This window comes from Cetorhinus maximus, chromosome 3 (assembly GCF_964194155.1).
Source record: "Cetorhinus maximus chromosome 3, sCetMax3.hap1.1, whole genome shotgun sequence".
Taxonomy (NCBI): domain Eukaryota; kingdom Metazoa; phylum Chordata; class Chondrichthyes; order Lamniformes; family Cetorhinidae; genus Cetorhinus; species Cetorhinus maximus.
The window spans coordinates 127133902-127159898 of NC_135881.1; the positions used below are offsets into that span (position 1 = coordinate 127133902).

At 42.3% G+C, this 25997-nt stretch overlaps 1 protein-coding gene across 6 annotated transcripts in view; it reads right to left on the bottom strand.

The window, feature by feature from the left end:
* LOC144678897 (zinc finger protein 385D-like) overlaps positions 1 to 25997 on the bottom strand; it is a 452940-nt gene that overhangs the window by 33705 nt on the left and 393238 nt on the right. The window lies entirely within an intron of this gene.

Here is a 25997-nt window from a genome sequence, read left to right on the forward strand (position 1 = left end):
ATAAAAAAACATGTGTTTATATAGCACCTTTCATGGCCCCAGGATGTCCCAAAACTCTTTACAGCCAATGAACTACTTTTGAATTCTGATCACTGTTGTAATGTAGGCAATGCAGCAGTCAATTCTTGTACAGCAAGATCGCATTAACAGAAAGGTTACAATGACAAGATAATGGGGAGAATTTTCTACCCGTTGGGCGGGTTGGGTGTGGGTGGGCATGCAGCCGATAGCTGCCCGTGATCGGCTGGGTGCAGCCATTTTGCGTGGGCGGGCCAATTATGGACCGCCCAGTGTGACACGCACCTGGACGTGCTGAGTGCTCCCTGTGCAGGTGGGGGGAGGAGGCTGATTCGGGGCCTGCGCTCTTTCGTGCATGCACGCGAAAGGCCGCAAAAATCTCCCTGAGGCACAGAGCTGCCTCAGGGAGATTAGTGTGATTTTTAAAAATTTTAATATAGAAAAAAAATTTAAGATATGTCCCCTCATGTGACAGTAACACGAGTTGGGACATGTTAATGAACTTTAATAAAAAATTTATTTAATTTATAAACCCTCCATGAAACCTCAGCCCGCCCGTGGATGAGGTTTCATGACAAATGCGAAGGCCGCCTGGGCTCTTGGACGGGCAGTTCAATTAATTACTTTAATTGGTTTTTAAATGGCCTTAATAAGCCTTTGACAGTTTGGAGGGCGCGCAGCCGACTCTGCTGTGTGCCCACTGAACTGAGGATCAGAATGACACACGGTGACGTCGGGACACACGCCCGACATCACCATGCATCATTCTATTAATCGGCGAGCGGGGCCCACCCCTGCTCGCCAACCTGAAGGTTCTGCCTAATGTGTTTGACTAAACATAATCCTACTGTCGGAAACAGTGTCACATTTCCATTTGCAATTTGTATTATAAATCAAAAACTGGAATTATCCATAAGGTTTATAATAGCAATATAACATGAGAATCTGTCTTTGTCTTCTAACACTGGTGTTGTAATGTCTACAAAATGGCATTGTGCTATACCTGCCGTTTGTCTGATGGAAAGAACAGTTTAATACTCTTGATTATTTTAATTGGATGAAGAAACCAAACAATGTTTATTTAATTTACCTTCAGTACACTTTCTGATACTTTCATTGAAAAACAAGTGCAGACCATGACAAATTAACAACAAGGAGGAGGTTCTCAACATCAATGATCGGTATCAGGTGCCCAGGCAAATAGCTCAACAACAGCGGAGAAAGAGAGAGCGAGAGAGAAGGAGGGAGGGAGAGAGAGAGAATGACTAAAGGGAGGATGAGGCAACCATGGTTGACAAGGGAAGTCAGGGACAGCATAAAAGCTAAAGAAAAAGCATACAATGCAGCGAAGAGCAGTGGGAAACCAGGGGACTGGGAAGCCTACAAAGACCAACAGAGGACAACTAAAAAAGAAATAAGGAGGGAGAAGATTAAATATAAGGGTAAACCAGCCAGTAATATAAAAGAAGATTGCAAGAGTTTTTTTAGATATATAAAGGGTAAGAGAGAGGCAAAAGTGGACATTGGGCCTCTGGAAAATGACGCTGGAGAAGTAGTAATGGGGAACAAAGAATTGGCGGAGGAACTGAATAGGTACTTTGCGTCACTCTTCACGGTGGAAGACATGAGTAACATCCCCAAAGTTCAAGAGAGTCGGGGGGCAGAGGTGATTATGGTGGCCATTACCAAGGAGAAGGTGCTAGGAAAACTGAAAGATCTGAAGGTGGATAAATCACCTGGACCAGATGGATTACACCCCAGAGTTCTGAAGGAGATAGCTGAAGAGATAGTGGAGGCGTAGTGGTGATCTTTCAGGAATCACTGGAGTCAGGGAGGGTCCCAGAGGACTGGAAAATCGCTAATGTAACCCCCCTGTTTAAGAAGAGAGTGAGGCAAAAGACGGGAAATTACAGGCCGATTAGCCTGACCTCGGTCGTTGGTAAGATTTTAGAGTCCATTATTAAGGATGAGATTTCAGAATACTTGGAAGTGTATAGTAAAATAGGGCAAAGTCAGCATGGTTTCTTCAAGGAGAGGTCATGCCTGACAAATCTGTTAGAATTCTTTGAGGAGTTAACGAGCAGGTTAGACAAAGGAGAACCAATGGATGTTATCTACTTGGACTTCCAGAAGGCCTTTGACAAGGTGCCGCACAGGAGGCTGCTCAGTAAGATAAGAGCCCATGGTGTTAGAGGCAAGGTACTAGCATGGATAGAAGATTGGCTGTCTGGCAGGAGGCTGAGAGTGGGGATAAGGGGGTCCTTCTCAGGATGGCGGCTGGTGACTAGTGGAGTTCCGCAAGGGTCAGTGTTGGGACCACAACTTTTCACTTTATACATTAATGATCTAGATGAGGGAACTGAGGGCATCCTGGCTAAGTTTGCAGATTATATAAAGATAGGTGGAGGGACAGGTAGTATTGAGGAGGCGGGGATGCTGCAGATGGATTTAGACAGGTTAGGAGAATGGGTAAAGAAGTGGCAGATGGAATACAACGTGGGGAAGTGTGAGGTCATGCACTTTGGTAAGAAGAATAGAGGCATGGACTATTTTCTAAATGGGGAGAGGATTCAGAAACCTGGAGTGCAAAGGGACTTGGGAGTCCTAGTCCAGGATTCTCTTAAGGTTAACTTGCAGGTTGAGTCGGTAGTTAGGAAGGCAAATGCAATGTTGGCATTAATTTCGAGAGGACTAAAATATAAAAGCAGGGATGTGCTGCTGAGGCTTTATAAGGCTCTGGTCAGACCACATTTAGAATATTGTGAGCAACTTTGGGCCCCGTATCTCAGGAAGGATGTGCTGGCCCTGGAGAGAGTCCAGAGGAGGTTCACGAGAATGATCCCAGGAATGAAAGGCTTAACATATGAGGAACGGTTAAGGACTCTGGGTCTATACTCGATGGAGTTTAGAAGGATGAGGGGGGATCTGATTGAAACTCTCAGAATACTGAAAGGCCTGGATAAGGTGGACATGGGGAAGATGTTTCCATTAGTAGGAGAGACTAGGACCCGAGGGCACAGCCTCAGAGTAAAGTGAAGACCTTTTAGAACAGAGATGAGGAGAAACTTCTTTAGCCAGAGAGTGGTGAATCTATGGAATTCATTGCCACAGAAGGCTGTGGAGGCCAGGTCATTAAGTGTATTTAACACCAAGATAGATAGGTTCTTGATTGGTAAGGGGATCAAAGGTTACGGGGAGAAGGCGGGAAAATGGGGTTGAGAAACTTATCAACCATGATTGAATGGCGGAGCAGACTCGATGGGCCGAATGGCCTAATTTCTGCTCCTATGTCTTATAGTCTTATGGTCTCACAGTCAAGTCTCAATATGCATGCTTTGTGGGGTCTTCAAGTTTGAATCCAAGCCTACTGAAAAAGATTACCCCCATAGGTACATAGAACATGAACCTGTCTAGATTGATGCTTTTGTACTGGACTGGAATTTTGGTTGTTCCGACAGCCAGAATAATTGTGTCGTTGTAAGCTTGAAGAATGTCTGTCACAGGAGCAAGAAAAAGTTGTGAAAAATACTCAAGGTAGAATTGTTGCTCAGAATAGATACTTTCACACCAACATCGACGAGAAACAACACTGAGATGCCCATGTTCCCGCCTGAGCAATTCTTAAAATGACTCAGTGCTTTACTGTTTTTGATGGTATGCATAAGTTTTACCTCCCTTTCAGGGAGGGACTCCTCCAAGTGTCAAACCGATGAAGTCCTCTCCTTTGACATACTCACTTTTGCAAAGTGGTCCCACTTTAAGCATGAGTTACACCTTTTCCCTCAAGCTGGGCATGACATTGTAAATTGATGAGTACTTCCACAGTTTCGGCACAGTTTTGAAGGTATCTGACTGTGTTTTTGAGACTGCTGAACTCTCTTTTTCCATAACCATTGCCATTTGGGCAAGTTGTGACTGCAACCCTGAGTCTGAAGGTGCATTTCTGAGTAGCCTCTTCGAATCCATCATGGCAGATTCATTTGAACTGCCAAGTTTGTGGCTTTTTCCAAGGTTAAATCATCATCCTCTATGAGGAGATGTTCGTTAATTCGTGGAATTGAAATCTTTTCAATTAATTGTTCACATATTAATTCGCCGGTTAGCATGCCAAATTCACATGCCAACGCTAATTGCTGCAACATTGCCATGTATTGTTTTATGGGTTCACCATGTCCCTGGCATCTCTGGTGGAATATATATCATTTGATCATCACACTTTTCTTTGGCCTTAAGTATTTTTTGAGAGCACTTACCATCGTATGATACAGAGACGAATATTCATTGGTCTTCTGCTCCATGACAATGTATGATTATCACCTTCTTGTGGATTGCTGCTACATTCAGATGGCCCTTTCCTATAGCAAGCAAGTAAGTCTTGAAGCCTGGAATCTGTCGATCCCATGGCATGGGTGGATCTCCCGGTAATGAAAGAAATGGTGCTGGAGCTGGTAAATTTAAACTATTCTCCGTTATCCTTGTTGCCAATTTGCTGTGCATTTTATATCTTGGAGCTATGCAGAGATGACCCTAATTTCTCTGTGTGCAAAAGATTTTATTCATAGTGCTTTAAAATGTCTGCTTCACGCTTACAGCACTAGCTTATAGCAAATTCTACAGTTTGTTAACTTTTCAATGAGTCCACACTCAGGTGCAATCGACCAAGGACTACAAGCATTTATAGTAAACAGACTCACATAATCAAACACAGAACAACTGAACACTACGCCAAAGATCCCATATGCCTCCTCATGTTGTGAAAGAGCTGTGTATTGTCACCCCGAGGTCGCTCTGTTCCTGCATTCCTTTAAAATTGTACCATTTAGTTTATATTGATGCTCCTCATTCTTCCTGCCAGAAAACTCACTTCACAGTTCCGTGTTAAATTTTATCTGCCATGCATCTAATCTATTTCACCAGTCTGTGCATAAGCTCCTCAAGTCTGTTAATACTCTTCTCACTGATACTACATTTTTGAGTTTCATGCCATCTGCACAGTTTGAAATTATATCCTCTATACCCAAGTCCAGGTAATTAATATATATCAGAAAGAGCAGTGGTACCAACACCAATCCCTGGAGAACACCATTGCACACCTTCCTCCAGTCTGAAAAACAACCATTCACCACTAAATTCTGCTTCCTATCCCTTAGCCAATTTATACCCACATACCCAATGCCATTTAATGCTATGGAGTTTAATTTTACTAACACATTTATTATGTGGTGCTTTATCAAAGGTAATTCAGTGCCAATCAGATTCACTGTTTATTCCCAAATTATCTTTGTTTTATGGTTGTCTTTTTTGCTTAAAAAAAGGAGCTAAAATCTCAAAGTGCACCTTCTCACTAATAATTACAACACTTCTTTCACTGACAAGAGAAAGTACCCTACAATACTAATGATGATCTGGGAAGGAAGGACTGTATTTCACTAATTTGGGTTAATTTTGGCTCCTAGAGTTAGAAGTTGGATCCAACACTAGTCTCCAGTCTCTGACACTTCCTGTGTCTACATTTGAAGACTAAGCATTTTATAATCTCCTTTCATAGTATGACTCCCTTTGGACAATATCTACTTAGATTATAAAAACAGTGGAAGCTTTTCATCCTTAGTTTTGAAACAAAACAGAATTGGCGTTCTTTATGACTTACATTGTTCTGTTAGCCTCAAAGCCTCAATAAGTTATACTTCACAAACTCAGGTTAACAATTTATCTGACATTGTTTTTAAATCCAGTGTTCTCACACTGTAACAATCCACTATTGCTTGTTAACTTAATAGCATAAAACTTTTATGATAACAGGAAATGCTGGTAATGCTCAGCAGGACTGGCTGCATTTGTGGATCATGAAACAATGTTTCAGATCAATGATCTTTCATCAGAATTTGAAAGGGTGAAACATTAACACTGTCCCTCCACAGATGCTGCCAGACCGGCTGAGTATTTCCAGCATTTTCTGTTTTATTTCAGGTTCTCAGCGTCTGCTGTATTTTGCTTTTGCAAAACCTTCACGATGTCAGAAAAGGACAAATCTTGACGTGGTTAAACATGTGTTTACAGGTAGTTCTGAAAATACTTTTTTCTTTTTGACAACTCAACAAAGTGCTTTGGGTCTCTGTATATGTTTAGACTAATTGTAGCAACCAATCTCTATCAATTAGTCCATGACATACCCAGAAATGATGCAATAGAAACTCTGGGAGCCATAGGTGAAGAGTCAATATTTTCTGACAAGCATGCTACGTTTCCCGTATCATGGGTGAAATTTATTGCCCCTCCACCCTCAATCGGCCTGCACCCTCCTCTCTCTGGGATCCCATCCTGCCCTACTTACCTGACTCCGGGGGATCCATTGCCACCAATTCTCTGGGGAGGCTCTTGTGCAACACCAGCAGTGGCCACCGTTTCTAGTGGTGCTGCTGATCCTGCAGACCTGGCAGCTTTTGATTGGGTGGCGGCTCTCATTGGCAGGATCTCTGCCCTACTGGGTCCTTAATTCAGTGGAATTCCCAACGTTGTCCAGGTAAGTGCCTGATCACCTCAGGATAGCATTGGGCCTCCCGTGGAAGGTGACATGGCTTCCACCAGTCTCCAACTGAACATGGGGCTACAAAATTCTGCCCCATGTCTCAAATTACATACTGTTTCCCAAAATATTGTTCTCTAAAAGAAACCTATCAAATTTGCACTGGAATTTATCAATAATAATTGCTTCTATTATCTGCCTAGAGTACCTGTTCTACAGATGGACCACTGGCTCACTGAAATTTTGTTGCTGCATAGTTTTGAATTTATCCTCCTTCTGGCACAGGCTGTATCGTCTGGTATTACTGTTCTGGACAAGGTGAAATAGCTTGTCACAGCCTACAGTATAACAGCCTAGCAGAGGATGGTTGCCTAAAGGTGAAGGTTGGAAACTAAGGAAATAAAAGATAGAAAACTAAAATCCTTGTGGTCATTGTGGAAAATGCCAGAAAGAAAGAAAGAAATTGTTGGGGTATGATTACCCTTCAATGTTCTCAGAGTCTGAGCCATATGACCAGTGGAAAAATGAATATGTGGACATGGGTTACGTCCCCACCAAAGAGAAAACAAAGTACAGCCTTGGCGTTGTCGCTTCCTACAAGAAATAAAATCAGAAGTAAACTATTTTGTGAGGTGGATGCCCTTCAGTTGGATAGTGATAAAGTGTGGAACTTCATTAGAGCTCTTGGATGAAGTCTATGATAAAGAAGGTTTGTTAAACGCTGTGAGACATGGACAGAATTTGACAGATTTCAGAAAACAGTTGGTCCATTCCATGGAAAAATATATCATACACTTTAACAGATTGCATAAAAGATTGACAAGGTACAATTTGGAGATCCCTGGATTACTGGTGTCCCCGGTGATTTAGGTGATCCCTGGAATTACTGGTGTTTCATATGGACAGGCTACTGGTTCTAACTGATATTCAGTTCTTGGAGAAGGAGACTGAAGTGTTTTGTCACTTCTTAACAACTAAGAAAACATTCACACTTATACACATAGCTATCTGCTTCTGAACCCCAACTTCCTGTATGCAAAACATAAGGTTCCTTTATTCCTTATTCTACACCAGAGGGCAATACATCCGGGACTTAGTACACCCTACTGGCAGGTTTTATATAACACTTCTTTTTAACTAAAATGTCCTTTTACAAAAATGCATAAACATTAAACACAAACATCACATCTCCTCCCCCATTAGCCAGGAACAATTCAGTCAGGTAGTTTGCAAGTTCACTTTGGTTTAGAGAGGAGTGCTGGCTTAGGTATCTCAGTTTGTTTGCTTAGAAATGGAAGGTTCTGCTGTTCCATATGTTTCTGCTCAGGTTCAACAGTTGCAGCTACAGGTTTGTCAGTTGAATCAAGTTGGGTTTCACCAACTGGACCAGATGTTTCCCAGGAATCTTCCACTGTGACTGGAGATCCCTGGAAATTTGGTTCCTTGTATTTGGCTTCTCTAATCTGGTCAGTGAGTCTATTCCAGATTCCACAGGAAGATTCAACATCATAGGTCAGTGGTCCTCGACGCTAAATGATTCTTCCCAGGAGCCACTTTGGTGTTCCACAGTAATTTCGGACCCATAAAGACTGATCCAGGTTAAACTCATGAGCTGGTTTACTTGTGTCATGTGACCTTTTCTGATCAGGTTACCTTGAACCAATCTTTCCTTTCAAATCCAGACACAGCAAATCCATTCTGGTACGCAGCCGTCTCCCAAACATCAGCTCAGCAGGAGATATGCCTGTTGTTGATTGTGGAGTGTTACAATACATCATCAAAAAGTTCTTCAGCTTCAATTTCCAATCTATTGGCCTCCTCCCGTTCAATATGGCTGTTTTGAATGTCTGGACAAAGCACTCAGCTTCACCATTTGAGTAAGGCGAGATTAGAATCTACTTGATCCTATTGTTTTTCAGGAGTGCATGAAATTCACCTGATGTGAACTGTGTGCCATTGTTAGACACAATTTGCTCCGGCAATCTAAAAGTAGTGCACACGTTCCGGAGAGCATCAATGATCTTTGTTGAAGTGGTCGACTTCATGGGAATGACATGAGGCCACTTTGTGCATAGTAACATATGTCTGAGAAGTGGTCCGGCAAAGTCTACATGAAGTCTCTGCCATGGGTGGTCAGGCCAAGCCCACGGATGTAATGGGGCGGGTGTAGGAGAAGACTTCATTTCTTGGCATGGGAGGCAATCACTGATCATGTCTTCAATGTCTTTATCCAGGTGTGGCACCATACATGTAGGCGAGCTAATGCTTTCATTTTGATGATTCCCACGTGACTGAGGTAAAATTCTTCTAATACTCATGTTTGGAATTTTGGAAGAATAACAACTCTGATTCTCCATAACAAACAACTGTCTTGCAGAGTCAGATCAAATCTACGCATATAGTAAGGTTTAAGCTCAGTAGTCACTTCTTGAGGCACACACCCACCGTTCTGTACGTACAGATAAACTTTGGAGAGCACAGCATCCTTCTGCATTTCAAGTCAAATTTGCTCCGCTTTAGCAGGTGACATGTCTATCTGGTTCACATTGAAAGCAGTGACTTCATTTCGGGTTGTGGAGCTGTGGTGTAATGGAAGTCTGGAAAGTGCGTCCGCGTTTCCATGATTCTCAGTAGATTGAAATGGAATTTCGTACTGCTTAGCAGATAAGATCACTGTCCACCTTTATAGGCGTACAGCGGCAAGTGTCAGGGTTTGTGACTTCAGGCTAAGCAACCAAGTCAAAGGCTTGTGGTCTGCAATTAACATGAATTTACGCCCATACAAATATTGGTGGAACTTCTTGACTCCATAGATTAGTCCAGCAGCTTCCTTCTCAATTTGGACATAATTTTGTTCAACCTTGGACAATGTGTGTGAGGCGTATGCAATGGATCTTTCACTGCCAGCAGGAAATTTGTGGGAGATGACAGCTTCAACACCATATCCAGATGCTTCACAAGCCAGGTTGATAGGTAACTTTTTGTTGAAATGTGCCTGTACTTTAGCAGAAGCGAGCTCTTGCTCGAGTTCCTTGAAACTTTCCTGGCAGGCTTGTGACCAATCCCATTTTGCATTCTTCTTCAAACGATTATAGTGGTGCTGCCTTGGTAGCCAAGCTTGAAATGAACTTGCTGTAGTAATTCACAAGTCCCAAAAACGAATGAAGATCCTTAACATTTTTGGGCTATGGTATATTCACCACTGCCTCCACCTTTCTGGATAAGGTTGAAAGGCCAGTTTCGTCGATCACATGCCCCAGGTACTCCACTGAGGGCTTCAGGAATGAGCATTTGGATTTCTTACAGTGGATACCGTATTTTTCCAGTCTATGCAGGACCTTGCCTAGGTTCTCTAAATGAGTTGGGAGGTTTTTCCCAGTGATGAGCATGTCATCTTGGAAGCAGATTAGACCAGGGAGGCCCTGGTGTATTTTGTCCATGACCTGCTGGAATAAGGCTGGTGATGACGCAATTCCAAATGGTAGTCGTTTGTATTGACATGACCTCTGTGTGTGCTGATGGTTGTATACTTCCTGGAATCATCACACAGCTGCATTTGCAAAAATGCCTGTGATAGGTCAAGCTTTGTGAATAATTCATCTCCATTCAGAGCAGCGAACAGTTGCTTAATTTTCTGTAGCGGGTACTGATGCACTTCCAGGAAAGGATTAATACTGATTTTACAGTCACCACATATTCTGATAGACCTGTCATCCTTCACTACTGCGACTATTGGAGATGCCCACTCTGCACAGTCAATTTTCTCAATTAGCTGAAAGTTCTCAACTCGTTCCAGTTCCTGCTCGATTTTCTGTCACATTGAGTAGGGAACTGCACACAGTTTGAAGAACCTTGGAGAAGCTTTGACCTTTACAACAAGTTTGGCTTTAATGTCTTTAATAACTCCAAGACCTTCTTTGAAGACGTCAGTGTGCTTGTCTAACAAGGACTGCCACATGGGGTTGCAATGCACTTTATTTATCTTATTCCAGTCCAGCTGAATTTCTTTTAGCCAGTTCCTTCCCATAAGCGATGGACGATCCCCTTTCACAAAGATAAGTGGCATATTTGCTACTTGATCTCCATACTTAGTTTTAACGGACATTTTTCCAAGTATATTCACAGGCTCACCAGTGTAGGTGCAAAGCTGGAGGAGAGTTTTCTCCAATGGGCATTTCTTGGAAATTTTCTCCCATGTCTTCTCTGAAGCAATAGAAACAGATGCTCCAGTGTCAACCTCTATTTCAACCATTTTACCATTTAAGGCAATGCCAACTTTTAGTCCTTCAGCTAGTTTCAGATCAAACTGAAAGTAATACAATTGCTCTTCCTTATTGTCACTGTTAGTTTCACTTTCTGTCCATCTGGACTTGCATTACTTTTGTATTTTGTTTCCAAGTAATGCGCCTTTTCAAACTGCCTGTTTATTTTCAAGTGTAACTTGTCTGCGTGCTCCTCATGATGCCCTTTTCTTGGCGGTACTGCTTTACTGTGATCAGACTTTGATCTACATGCACGCTGTATGAGTCCCTTTTTCCACAATAGCGACAATCAGCAGTTTTCCACTTACAGGCTTCTGCATTGTGCCCAGTTCCATTACAGTGGTAACATGTTTGGAAGCGAGTGTACCCTGACTTTACTATTTTAACTTCGGCGTTGTTAGAATGCACTTTCAAACCTCCAGCTTGTTTCTCTGCCATTTCTATGCTTTGCGCAATCTCGAGCACTTTCTTCAGTGTCAACTCTTGCTCCGCTAACAATCTACGCTGAATTATTTTATTTCTTAGTCCACAACCCAAGCAATCACATACACACATAGAAACATACATAGAAAATAGGAGCAGGACTAGGCCATTCGGCCCTTCAAGCCTGCTCTGCCATTCATTATGTTCATGGCTGATCATCCAACTCAATTTCTCCCCATATCCTTTGATCTCTTTCGCCCCAAGAGCTATATCAAACTCCTTCTTGAAAACATACAATGTTTTGGCCTCAACTATTTTTTGTGGTAGCAAATTCCACAGGCTCACCACTCTCTGGGTGAAGAAATTTCTCCTCATCTCAGTCTTAAATGGTCTACCCCATACCCTCAGACTGTGACCCCTGGTTCTGGACTCCCCTTCCATCGGGAACATCCTTCCTGCATCTACCCTGTCTAGTCCTGTTAGAATTTTATAGGTTTCTATGACATCCCCCCTCATTCTTCTGAACTCCAGCAAATATAATCCTAACCAACTCAATTTCTCCTCATATGTCAGTCCCACCAACCCAGGAATCAGTCTGGTAAACCTTCGCTGCACTCCCTCTATAGCAAGAACATCCTTCCTCAGGTAAGGAGACCAAAACTGCACACAATATTCCAGGTGTGGTCTCACCAAGGCCCTGTATAATTGCAGCAAGACATCCCTGCTCCTGTACTCAAATCCTCTGGCTATGAAGGCCAGCATACCATTTGTCTTCTTTACCGCCTGCTGCACCTGCATGCTTACCTTCAGCGACTGGTGTACAAGGACACCCAGGTCTCGTTGCACATTCCCCTCTCTCAATTTATAGCCATTCAGATAATAATCTGCCTTCCTGTTTTTGCTACCAAAGTGGATAACCTCACATTTATCCACGTTATACTGCATCTGCTATGCATTTGCCCACTCACTCAGCTTGTCCAAATCACTCTGAAATCGCACAACGTTTCTTCCAGGTAACCTTTAAGGTCACAATGTTCTGCTAATTTTCTCAACACTGCCAGGAACTTGAAAACTGACTCACTGTCATGCAGTTCTCTTCAGTGAAACGTGAATGTCTCAGCAATAATTGCTGGTCTGGGATCGAAGTGCTTTTTCAAAACATCCACAAGCCCTTTAAAGCTTTTATCTGCTGGCTTGTCAGAAGCAATGAGATTTCTCAGTAAAGTGAAATTTTTCATTCCAATGGCTATAAGAAACACTGAAGCCTGCTTTTCCTCTTCAATCTCATTCGCAATGAAAAACTGTTCCATTTGTTTGACATCAACATTGTAGCTGGATCAAAAGCCTCTAAAGCCCCTAATAATGATGATCCCATTCTTGTTGTCATTTGCAGTGTTTTGCCACTTCTTAACAATTAGGAAAACACATACACACACACACAGCTATCTGCTTCTGAACCCCAGCTTCCTGTGTAAAAAAAAGACAGGAGATTCCTTTATTCCTTATTCTACACCAGAGGGCAATACATCCAGGACTTCACACATCCTACTGGCAGGTTTTTTTTTATATAACACTTCTTTTTAACTAAAATGTCCTTTTATAAAAAAGCACAAACATTAAACACAAACATCACAGAGACCCTGTTGGATCAGATGCCTTAAAAAAATCCCTGGGAAAATACTCATTTGCTTCAAAGAACAATGAGACATTCCATAGTGTCACAAAGAATTAAAGACTCAATAAGTGCCAGATTTCAAAATAGTCCCGATGCTGGACTCAGGAACCAATACAATGGAAGAATTGAAGACAGGCAAATGAGGGTGAAAGCACCTTTACCAGAAATGTCTATTACAGCATAAGACACAATTAGAAATCAATAGTAGGTGAATGAATCCCAAGAATGCCCAAGGAACAGTTAACAGGTACTTCAGGTATGACTCAAAGTAGCACTATGTGATGAACTGCCCAAAGTGGATAGGCAGGGCCCTCAAAAGAAGGAAGAGGATGAAGGTAATAATGAACCTGATAATTTTATACACTGGTCACAAGGGTTTTTATTCTTGTGATAAATGTTTTGGCTTTGGATTTATTTAATTATACGGTGCTAGATAGTGTTTGCACTTTGACAGTATTTGGAACAGATAGCAACAAATGTTACCTTGATTGACTAAATAGTTAGGATCAATAAAGGGTGAAGAAATATAAAAGTACTACTTGCTCCAGGTTTGGTGGTGACAACACACTAAGCTCACTAAGAAGATTTGTAATTTTATGGAAAATAGCTAGAGTAAATAATCTCACCAATATTCATATAGTCTAAGTGATATATTAAGTTGTTAAGTGAACCTTCTAAGAAAAATTCACAAATAGATCTTGACATGGAGTATGATAAGGCAATTGTCTTTGGAAAGTCAATGGATCTGCAGTTTACCCAGTCAGGACATTATTATGTCCCTTTAACAAAAGTTGATGTTTTTCATTTGACTGTTAAACAAGTATTAATCAGGCGATAAGAATCAGCAAGAGAGAAAAAAACAAATTATCTTAAAGTTGCACAGACGACTTATTCATCCTACTTGTCAAAGGTTAAAAATCCTGCTAAAAGTTGCAGGTTTAGTTGATAAATAGTGCACATGGCTAATAGAAGAGATTAGTGAGAAGAATGAAATCTGTAAATGGTATCAGAGGCCTCCATTGCCATGTGACTTTAATGAGGTAGTTGCCATGGACCTAAAGGAATGGGACAAAGACAGGAATATTTTAGTTCTACATTTTATAGACGTGTTGATGACCAGATTTGGTCTTTCTACAATAACGCATGATAAGGACCAAAGGGTAATTATAAACAAGATCATGGAGAAATTGATGCAGACTGGACTGGGATCACCATCAAAGTTTCTGGCTGATAATGGAGGGGAATTTGCTGATGATGAGTTCAGAGATATGTCAGAAAATATGAACATAATATTCATGAATACTGCAGCTGAAAGTCCATAAGACCATAAGACGTAGGAGCAAAAGTAGGCCATTTGGCCCATCAAGTCTGCTCCGCCATTCAATGAGATCATGGCTGATCTGATTGTGGCCTCAACTTTCCTGCCTTTACCCCGTAACCCTTGATTCCTTTACTGATTAAAAATCTATCTATCTCAGCCTTGAATATACTTAATGACCCAGCCTCTACAGCCCTCTGCGGTAAACAATTCCATAGAAAAACTACCCTCTGAGAGAAGAAATTCCTCCTCATCTCAGTCTTAAATGGATGCCCCCTTACTCTGAGATTATGCCCTCTGGTCCTAGAGTCTCCCACAAGGGGAAACAACCACTCAGCATCTACCCTGTTAAGGCCCCTAAGAATCTTATGGGGAGAATTTTCGACTCGGCGAGCGGCAGCAGGGCCCACTCGCCAAGGCGTAAAATGACACGGGGTGACGTTGGGCGTGCGTCATTTAGGTTTTCAGTTCGGCAGGCGCGCAGTCAGAAACTGTCAAAGGTCTATTAAGGCCATTAATTAAATAATTAAGGCTATTGAGAAAGCTGCCTGTCCAACCTTAAGGTTGGCAGGCAGGCGAAGAGCCCAAGCGGCCTGTGCATTTTTCATGAAACCTCATTCACGGGCGGGATGAAGCTTCATGAAGGGTTTATAAATTAAATACATTTTTTCATTAAAGTTCATTGACATGTCCCAGCTCATGTGACACTGTCACATGAGGGGACATGTCTTAATTTTTTTTCTTCTTTATTAAAATTTTTAAAACTTAAAACTAATCTCCCTGAGGCAGCTCTGTGCCTCAGGGAGATTTCTGTGCTCTTTCACGCGCATGCACAAAAGAGTGCATTCCCAACTCAGGGAACCCCACCGCCAGCACAGGGAGCGCACAGCGCTTCCTGGCACGTGTCACACTGGGTGGGCCTTAAATGGCCCACCCACGTAAGATGGCGGCGCAGCCCCGATCAAGGAGGGGGGGGGAAATTCTCTCCTATATGTTTCAATAAAGTCGCCTCCCATTCTTCTAAACTCCAATGAGTACAGGCCCAACCTACTCCACCTCTCCTCATAAGAAAATCCCTCCATAGCTGGGACCAACCTAGTGAACTTTCTATGGACTGCCTCCAATGCCAGTATATCTTTCCTTAGATAAGGGGACCAAAACTGTTCACAGTGTTCTCGGTGTGGTCTAACTTGTGCCTTGTATAGTTTTAGCAAGACTTCCCTATTTTTATACTCCATTCCGTTTGAAATAAAGGTCAACATTCCATCTGCCTTCCCTATTACCTGCTGAACTTATATGCTAGCCTTTTGTAATTCATGCACGAGGACCCGAAAATCTCTGTGCTGCAACTTTGTGCAGTCTTTCTCCTTTTAATAATATTCAGCTCCCCTGTTCTTCCTGCCAAAGTGCATAACCTCACATTTACCCACATTATATTTCACCTGCCAAGTTTTTTCCCACTCATTTAACCTGTGGCCAAAATTCCCCCGTCGGGGGGGGAAGTGCGGGAGCGGCGTGGGCGGGTGGCCCTCCGATCAACGCCCCTGATAGGGGGCATGTCGCCATTTTTTGTGGGCGGGCCAAATTTAGACCAGCGTGACGTCCGCACGGGCGGCCCCCCCCCCTGCTAGCCGACAGGAAAATTCTTGCCTGTCTATATCCCTCTGTAGGCTCTTTGTGTCATCCTCACCACTTGGCTTCCCACCTATTTTTGTGTCATCCACAAATTTGGTGATAGTACATTCACTTCCCTCATCCAAGTCTCTAAATATATATTGGAAATAACTGTGGCCCCAGCACTGATCCCTGTGGCACTCCACTAGTTTACAGGTTGTCATCATGAAAATGCCCCCCTTATCCCAACTCTCTGTCTTCTATTAGTTAGCCAATCCTCTATCCGTACTAATATACTACTCTCAACACCGTGGGCTTTCCACAATTCACTTTATGTAAGGAAGCATGCAGTTATCAGTGAAATGCTGCATAAAACTGAAACTGATCAACCAGATTGTAAGTTGACAGCTGCCCTGGCATGGTCAGTTCATGCAAAGAATTCACTCCAGATGACTGGAAGGTAGAGTCGCTATCAATTAGTCTATGAGTGAAACCCCAAATTATTTTGTGTCCTGTATGATAGCCCTCTTGCTCTAGAAGGCACTGCAATTAGTTACATCTTTTTCTGCATTTTTGAATGCTTACGTGCAGGGAGACAGGCTATCTTGAAGGCTGGGGTCTTGGAGAAAATTTGGAGAGCACTGAAGCATCATATAAGACCATCTGAGACAGATTTCAAACCAGGAAAATGAGTATTCTATAAAAGAGAGGGTCAAAGGGATTGAAAAGGTTCTGGTAAGGTAATAGATTGTAATGGTACGACAGTACTTATCAAACATGTCAATCAAACTGTTCAGGTTCATTACATAGGATGTATGGCACAAAAACAGGCATTTGGCACAACCAATCCATGTTGCTGTTTATGCCCTACTCAAGCTTCCTCCCATCTAAATCTACCATTGTAACCATTTATTTTCTCAAATGCTTGTCTAGCTTCCCCTTAAATGCATCTATTCTATTTCCTTAAACCACTCCCTGTAGTAGCATGTTCCACATTCTTACCATTCTTTAGGTAAAGAGGTTTCTTCTGAATTCCCTATTGGATTTCTTGTTGACTGTCCTATATTATTGGCCTCTGGTTATGGTCTTTCCCACAAGTGGAAACATTCTCTCTGTATCTACTCTATCAAACCCTTTCATAATTTTAAAGGCCTCTATAGGAAGGATGTGATTGCACTGGAGTGGGTGCAGAGGAGGTTTCCCAGGCTGCAGGGTCTGAGCCATGGGGAAAGATTGGATAGGCTAGGGTTGCTTTCCTTGGAGCAGCGAAGGTTGAGAGGGGACCTGAAAGATGTGTATAAGATTATGAGGGGCATAGATAGGGTAGATAGGAAGGCACTCTTTCCATTAGTAGAGTGGTCAATAATCAGGGGGCTTAGATTTAAGGTAAGAGGTAGAAGGTTAAGGGGGGAGCTGAGGAGAATTTTTTTCACCCGGGGGTGGTGGGAGTCTGGAACTCATTGCCTGAAAGGGTGGTTGGATGAGAAACTCTCGTAACATTTAAGAAGTATTTAGATATTCACTTGCGTTGCCATAGCCTCCAGGGCTATGGGCCAAGTGCTGGAAAAAAAAGTACTGGTTCAGTGTAGTCAGATCTTTGTTGACTGGCGTGGACACAAAGGGCTGAATGGCCTCCTTCTGTGCTGTAAATGTCTATGAGTCTATTGGGTCACCCTTCAGCCTTCATTTTTCAAGAGAAAAGAAATCCAGACTGTCAATCCTTTTCTGATATATGCATACACTTCTGCTCCCATCCTTGTAAATCTTCTCTGCACCCTCTCCAGTGCCTTAATATCCTATTTATAACATAGATACCAGAACTGCACACAGTACTCTAAGTGCGGTCTAACTAAAGTGTTTATACAGGTTTAGCATAACTTCCCTACTTTTCAATTCTATCCCATTAGAAATAAAGCCTAGACCTGAATTTTCAGCTCGGCGGGCAGGCGGGATTGGCGGACCCGGAAGTGGTCAGGAAACAGCCTGCCAACCGCGATCCCCCCACCCGCGATTTCATGCTGGCTGGCCAATTAATAGCCAGCCAGCGTGAAGCACACGCTGAAAACCTCAGCGCTGCCAGGGTGGGTGCATGAGGAGGGCAGGCGACGATGTCAACGCGGGCGCGGGCGAACGCTGACAGAAAGCTCCCTGAAGGCAGAGAACTGCCTCAAAAGTCTTCAGCTTTTGAGCTGAAGACCCAAAACCCAAGAAATAAACTTTTCAAAATGATGAAAAAATGTCCAAGCATCACAATCAGGCACCTGAACCAGATTATAAAAATGCTGTCCACAGATTTCTATCTTTATTTTATTTAATAACGGAAACCTCATCCCGCCCTTGGATGAGTTTTCATGAAAAATGTAAAAGCCACCTGACCGATACGCCCATCCCCCAACCTAAGGTTGGACAGGCTACGTAAAATGACCGATGATTGCACCGTTAATGGGCTTAATTGCCCTCTTAATTGTCAGCGGGCTTGCACAAAAGTCAGAATCGTGCCTGCCGACTGAAATCTCATGTGAGTGTAGGATGACGTCGGGACGCTCGCCCGACATCATGTCATGCAGTTTCATGCCCGATTGGGTCAGGCAGGCGCCCACCCGATCAACATAAAATTCTGCCCCTAGTGTTTGGTTTGCTTTTTTTTAATGGCCTTGCTAACCTGTGGCACAACTTTAATGATTGGTATATCTGTATTCGAGATCCCTTTGTTCTTCTACCCGACCTAGACTTGCACCTTCCAAGTAATAAGTGACTCCCTTATTCTTCCTACCAACATGTACTGCCTCACATTTATCTATGGTGAACTTCATTTGCCAATGATTTGCCTATTCTGCAAATTAATTAGTATACTCCTGTAATTTGTTGCAGTCCTCCTCAGTATTGACTAACACCCACCCCCCCAAAAAAATTGGTGTCAACCACAAATTTAGAAACTGTGTTTTTGATCTGAAAGTTTAAATTGTTAATGTAAATTGTGAACAGCAATGGTCCCAGCACTGATCCTGTGGAACACTTAGTCCCACTTTCTGCCACTCTGAATAACTACCCTTTCCTCCTGCTCTCTGCTTTCTGTCTTGAAGCCAGCTAACCAACCATTCTACCACTTGTCCCCTGACTCCACATTCCCTGACCTTATTCATTAGTTACTTATGTGACACCTTATCAAAGGCCTTTTGAAAATCTAGCAAAATTACATCAACTGCATTACCATTGTCTACTTTCTCTGTTAGTTCCTCATGAGTTATGATTAACCAGAATTAATTACAGAATCTCGGACCCTGAGCAGCTGATAGAAGTAAATGTACTTAAAACTTTGTACCTCAAATGCTTACATGTTTCCCCATCAAGGTCTGGAAGAATAGAACACAGTAGATCAAAGGTCAGATAGTGGTAATGTGAGTGATCATATCACTCACGACAAAATTATCCCATCCACAGGCCAATTGCCCAGAGTGTGTACTCAGGTGACATATTGCAGAAGGGTCCAGTGAATAGGAAAATGCAAAAATTGTCAGACATGCAGGACTTGCAAGTTGAAATATTGGTTGAACGTTCAGAATGATGGTCAAGAAGTGAAGTCCATGGGCTGGCAGAATGGGGGTGAAAAAGTGAAAAGTAAAAAAGCACAGTGCAAGTACTGATAGTGACTCCAGAAGTGACTCTTGCACCAGAAAACTTTTACGTACTGGGGAAAGAGCCTTTGAAAGTGCATGAGGGAGATCTTGCTGTAGTAGTCCCAACAGACATAAGAGTGCAAGTGGAGTCTGCAGCTTGAATAGATTAGGCAATGAAATAAATATCACAAAACATCTCAGAACAGAATTAGAAGCAGAAGCTCTCATGATCGTGATGTTTTCTTGGCTGCCAATAAACTTGAGGATAAACTGATAAGAGAGGCAAAATAAAGAGAGTAAGACAGTCAGAGTGAGTCTGAAGTTTTTTTCTGAAGTGCCAGATAAAGGTCAACCAGGGTTGTCACATAGATGGATTTGCACTGAAAACATCCCTGCAAATGGGGCTTATAAGACCAAGGCGAGGCTAATTGCCTGTGGTTTTGATGAGTGACTGGATGATCCAGATATTAGATTGCACTGTCTCACAACTAGAAAAGTAATCATAAAAACCTTTTTAGCTGTTTTGCCACATAGTCATGGGAGTGTAGATCAATCAACATAAAAGTTGCATTTCTGTAAGACAACATTTTTCAGAGAGAGGTGTTTTGGAAACATCCCAGAGGCAGCAGTTGCAGAATGAAAGCTATGGAAACTAAACAAATGACTCTGTGGTCTGAATGATGCTTCCAAGAGATGGTATTTTTCAAAGAGCTCTGTTTTGCTGAAAATAGGTTGTGTTAAACTAAAAGTATGTTCTCCAATGATTTTAAGGGAAAACTTCCAGGCAGCTTCATGATGTATGTTGATGATTTCTGATGGTGTGGTACTGTGAAATTTGAGAAAAGTTTTATTAATAAGATTAGGCTAGAATTTAAAATTGGAAGTAAGAATTGTGAGGCTTCTAAATACATTGGTTTAGATGTTAAGGAACATCTAGGCCTGGAAAAACTTTAAAGCAATGATCATATTCAAAGGGAGTGTTAATCACAATGAAAACAAAAGTTGCTGGAAAAACTCAGCAGGTCTGACAGCATCTGTGGTGAGAAAGACGGAGTTAACGTTTCGAGTCCAGATGACTCTTCAGAACTAAAGAGAAATAGAAATGTGGTGAAATATATACTGTTTAAGGGGGGTGGGACAGGTGAAGCTGGATAGAAGGCCAGTGATAGGTGGAGGCAAAGGAGAGATTGCAAAAGATGGCATAAAAAGGTCGAAGGGGTGTTGATGGCAGTGATATTGGCTAAAGGAGGTGCTAATGATGACATTAAGAATAGAAAGCAGGATGAGCAAGTGACAGATGGCCCTAGTGGGGGTGTGATGGGGGGAGGGGATGGTGTGGGAGAAAAGATCAGAATAGGCTAAAAGGTGGGGATCAAACAATGAATAGAAATAAATTTTAAAAATAATAGAAATAGGTGGGAAAAAATATTTAAAAATAAATATTTGAAAAAAGGGGATCAAAAAGGGGCGGGGATGGAGGAGGGAGCTCATGATCTGAAGTTGTTGAACTCAATGTTAAGTCCAGAAGGCTGTAAAGTGCCTAACGGGAAGATGAGGTGCTGTTCCTCCAGTTTGCGTGAGCTTCACTGGAACATTGCAGCAGGCCAAGGACGGACATGTGGGCCTGAGAGCAGGATGGTGTGTTGAAATGGCAAGCGACAGGAAGGTCTGGGTCATGTTTGCAGACAGACCGAAGGTGTTCTGCAAAGCGGTCACCCAGTCTGCGTTTGGTCTCTCCAATGTAGAGGAGACCACATTGGGAGCAGCGAATGCAGTAGACTAAATTAAGGGAAGTGCAAGTGAAATGCTGCTTCACTTGGCAGGAGTGTTTGGGCCCTTGGATGCTGAGGAGGGGCGAAGTAAAGGGGCAGGTGTTGCACCTTCTGTGATTGCACGGGAAGGTGCCGTGGAGGGGGTTGAGGTGTAGGGGGTGATGGAGGAGTGGGCCAGGGTGTCCCGGAGGGAATGGTCCCTACGGAATGCTGACAGTGGGGGTGATGGGGAGATGTGTTTGGTGGTGGCATCATGCCGGAGTTGGCGGAAATGGTGGAGGATGACCCTTTGAATGTGGAGGCTGGTGGGGTGAAAAGTGAGGACAAGGGGGACCCTATCGTGGTTCTGGGAGGGAGAGGAAAGTGTGAGGGCAGAGGCGCGGAAGATGGGTTAGGCACGGTTGAGGTGCCCTGTGAACGACCGTGGGTTGGAAACCTCGGTTAAGGAAGAAGGAAGACATGTCAGAAGCACTTTTTTGGAAAGTGGCATCATCAGAACAGATGCGATGGAGGTGAAGGAACTGAGAGAATGGGATGGAGTCCTTACAGGAAGCGGGGTGTGAGGAGCTGTAGTCGAGGTAGCTGTGGGAGTTGTTGGGCTTGTAATGAATATTGGTGGACAGTCTATCACCAGAAATTGAGACAGAGAGGTCAAGGAAGGAAAGGGAAGTGTCAGTGATTGACCATGTGAAAGTGATGGAGGAGTGGAAATTGGAAGCAAAATTAATAATTTTTTCCGGGTCCAGACGAGAGCATGAAACGGCACCGAAACAGTCATCGATGTACTGGAGAAAGAGTTGTGGGAGCTGGCCTGAGTAGGACTGGAACAAGGAATGTTCCACATACCCCATAAAGAGAGAGCCATAACTGGGGCCCATGCAGGTACCCATAGCCACAACTGAGTGTTAATCACATCCTGATAATCATACAAGTAAAACACAGAAAGATGATGTTATACTTAAAGAAGAGACAGGGCATTTGCAAAGCTTGATTGGTCAGTTGAATGGGCACTGAAACTAGATCAGATACTCATTTTGATGTGTTGGAGTTGAGTACTAAAATAAGATATCCTAAAGTACAGAATGTTTTAAGGGCAAATAAAACATTTCAGGCAGAATTTTACTGTGACGGGGTTTTATGGTCCCACCGAAGTCAATGGAATTTTGAATGGCTCACTGCATTTTATGGCCCCGCCCTCACTGCAACAGGGCTGTAAAATTTTGCCCTTAGAAAGTTAAATCTGGATAGATGTGTACTTAAACTCCCATCTTTATGCTCCCAAAGAACTTAAAGCTAGCCATTTTTAGCAATGCTTCACATGTTAATTTTCCTGATGAGTAATCTAGTGCAGTTGGTTTTATAATATTTCTGATGGGTGACAATGGAATATGTTGTCTCTTAGCTCCAGAAGCTAAGAAAATGAAAGGGATTGTTAAAAGTGCTTTGGCTGCAGAAATACAGGCTTTTTTGGAGGCAGTGGATAGGATTCTATTTGTCAAATATTTTGTACAAAGGGCTTATTGAAGCAGATAATTGTTCCTTGTGGGATAATATGCACTCTATGGAAAGTGTGAGTGAGTAAAAGTTATGGATTGACCTTGCTGGCTTGAAACAAATGCTGGAGAGAAAAGATTGCTTTACAAAAAGCAATGGATGTTTAAAGAAATTGTAAGAGTTCTTAGGGAAGCAGCGTCTCACAATGCAATACTTTATACAGAATTTGGAAATCTTTGATTTAACTACTTTTGAAATTTTGGTTGTAGATATAAACTCCTTTTTATTTAAAGAGAGAGAAGGGAATTTGTTAATTGTATAAGAGTTGTTTTTAATTATATGCAAGCAGTGGGTCTTAACTAGGGATTCACTTGTGCCCTATAGAAAGGAAAAGGTTGAATCCGAATCTATGGTTGTTGGGTTAGGAGTGCGTGTTTGTAATGTGTATCTCTGCAATTAAATTCTTATAAAAGTTTTATCCTTCACCACCTGGCTTTTTGGGATATAACAGTAGATAGCTACAAACTGCGTAATAAAGGAAGCTAACGTGTTGAAATAATAACAAACATGAATCACCTTAGTATGAACAGATTGTGTGGCACAGAACTCTGCTTCCCCGTTGTGTGCCATTCTGCTACACTCACAAGCTTAGGCTGTGTGAGCTCACAAGGTATTGGTAACAATACTTTCCTAAAGGTATTCAGGCAATATTCTTTTGTGTCAAGGGCATTTGAGCCTAGAGGTCAAATATAAGAAAGTCACCAAAAAGTCTAATAGGAAATTCAGAAGAAACTTCTATACCTAAAGAGTGGTAAGAATGTAGAACTTGCTACCACAGGGAGTGGTTGAAATGAGTAGTATAGGTGCACTTAAGGGGAACCCAGAACGAAGAAACAGTAAAAACTGGGAAATAAGAGTACTTGGTCCAAACTGTCTTTTTCCTTCTGGGAAGCCACACAAGCATTTGAGGGAGAAGGAAATGGATGGTTACATTGATGGAAGCAAAATACTGCGGGTGCTAGAAATCTGAAATAAAAACATAAAAATGCTGTAAAAACTCAGCAGGTCTGGCAGTATCTATGGAAAGAAAAACAGATTAATGTTTTGACTCTGTATGACTCTTCTTCAGAGCAAGATAGTTACGATGGTAGATTTGGATGAGGAAATATGGGAGAAGACTCGAGTAGAGCATAAACACTGACATGGGCTAGTTGGGCCAAATGGCCTGTTTCTGTACTGTATGTCCTATGTATAATCTCAAAAGTTGAAAGTGCCAGTCAGAATCTGGTAATTTACACAACAGCCACATCACACATTTAAACCATGAGTTATTGGCTCTAAAATTAAGTGAGCAACTTTGAAGCAATATACATAAATCATGGGCTCAAAAGAATCCTCACAAAAGTGCCAGGATGTGTCCATTTTTGACCACCATATGGTAGGGTCAAGGGATGGTCATCGAATTCTGGGTGGGCATTTGTGCCAAATTGGTTTTCATCTTGGATGCCTGCCTGCCTGCTGCAAGATGAAATGTGCCCTCCTGGGCCCTGTCACCTCCAGTGAGGTGTCACAAGAACCTCCAAGTCTTTTTACTTAGGAGCTGTCAAAACCTTTGTTAGGAGTCCAGGCCAGGATACCAAGGTGGGCCCCACTTCCATTGTTTGACGAAACAATATGCTTCCTTCCGCTCAGCATGCTTGCTCAGCAGCATTCCCTCCAGGGGCACAGAAAATCCCAGTCTGAGAGCTCCAACCCCAATTATGTCTGTTTCTGTGACGCTGACCTTGCTTGGCCTTGACTGAAGCTCCATTCCAAAGAAAGCTCGATGGAATTCTCTGCAGAAAGCTGCGTTCCAGATATGCTGCATTCCTGCCTAATTTGTGGTGCTTCTACTGCACTCCCACAGCCGTGGAGAGATTGTTCTTTGACAAATGAAAGCACCTGCACCACAATAATCAGGAGCATATGAAGCAGTACATTATACTAATGATTCTTTATGATCATAACAACAACTTGTATTTGTATAACGTCTTTCCTATGGGTAAGTAACGTTACATCAACCAACATTACAACAGTGACTACACTTCAAAAATGCTACATTTATTGAAAGCTTGAGGGCATCTTGAAGACATGAAAGGCACTATGTAAATGGATTTTTTTCTCCTTATTTTGATTGGCTGGATTTTGTAGTGATGATGACAGAAAAACCGTCAGTGTTTGCCCTCACTGATACTGACAGCAAGAGTCTATGCACATGCAGAATAATGAGGAGATCCAGATGTTGCTGTAAATGATTCTATGCTTCTTCAGAGGGTCTGCTGTTGAGGCACCCTCAGACTGTAATCAGTGGGAAATCTGTAAGTTGATGAGAACTTACACTCTTACACTATTAGTTGCACTGTAAAAACCCTTGAACATATTATACTTTGTTGAGTGAGTTGTAACTGGCTTTTTAATGACATACTAAATTCATAACTGCTGTTAAACACCCATACTAGTCCTGAAAAGATAACTTCATATGTGTGCAATGTTAAATTTCTCCTTTGAGATCAAATTTTCCACATTGTAAGATAAAATTTTAAATGTTTATTTATATTGATATTTTAGCTTGTATCTAAATCCTATTACTCATTTATTTTGCCATAGAAACATTTAACTTAAAAGCGAAGGATAAAGTGCTTTCCACTTCTTGGTTGTCCTCTGTGAGAATACTTCATTGTGATTGGTTGCTTACCCTGTTTGCTGACAACACTGCTTCTGGGCACCTGGATATCCCCTTGATTTGGTGCCAGATTTAAACTGCCATTGGGAAAGCTGAAAACCACACCACAGAGCTTGCTAAATCTTTGTGGGCAACTTTGTTCGAGGTTAGCAGTGAACACTCTTGTTTCATGGCTATCAGCAAAATCCAGTCCAATATGTTTGCATGAACAGAACCATTCCACAATCACAAGGGACTTTCGGGTTGTACAGTACGGGTATGGACCATCCACCCTAATTATGATTATGATTGCACCCCTGTGATTTGGGACAGGTCTGCTTTACAGGCCGCTGACATTCAGTGGTTCATTTCCACTGTACTCCCACAGTAGAGTAAAACTGCTGTAATTTTAGGCCAAGCAAATAATGATTTTCTATGTATCTCTCAGATATGTATTTTGTCCCACTCATGTAACTAAGAGAAATGAAAGCTATTTTCATCACCATCAGAAACTATTTCTTGGTAACAGTGATCGGCTACCAATGGTCCTCAGACCTTCACAATCAATTTTATACTT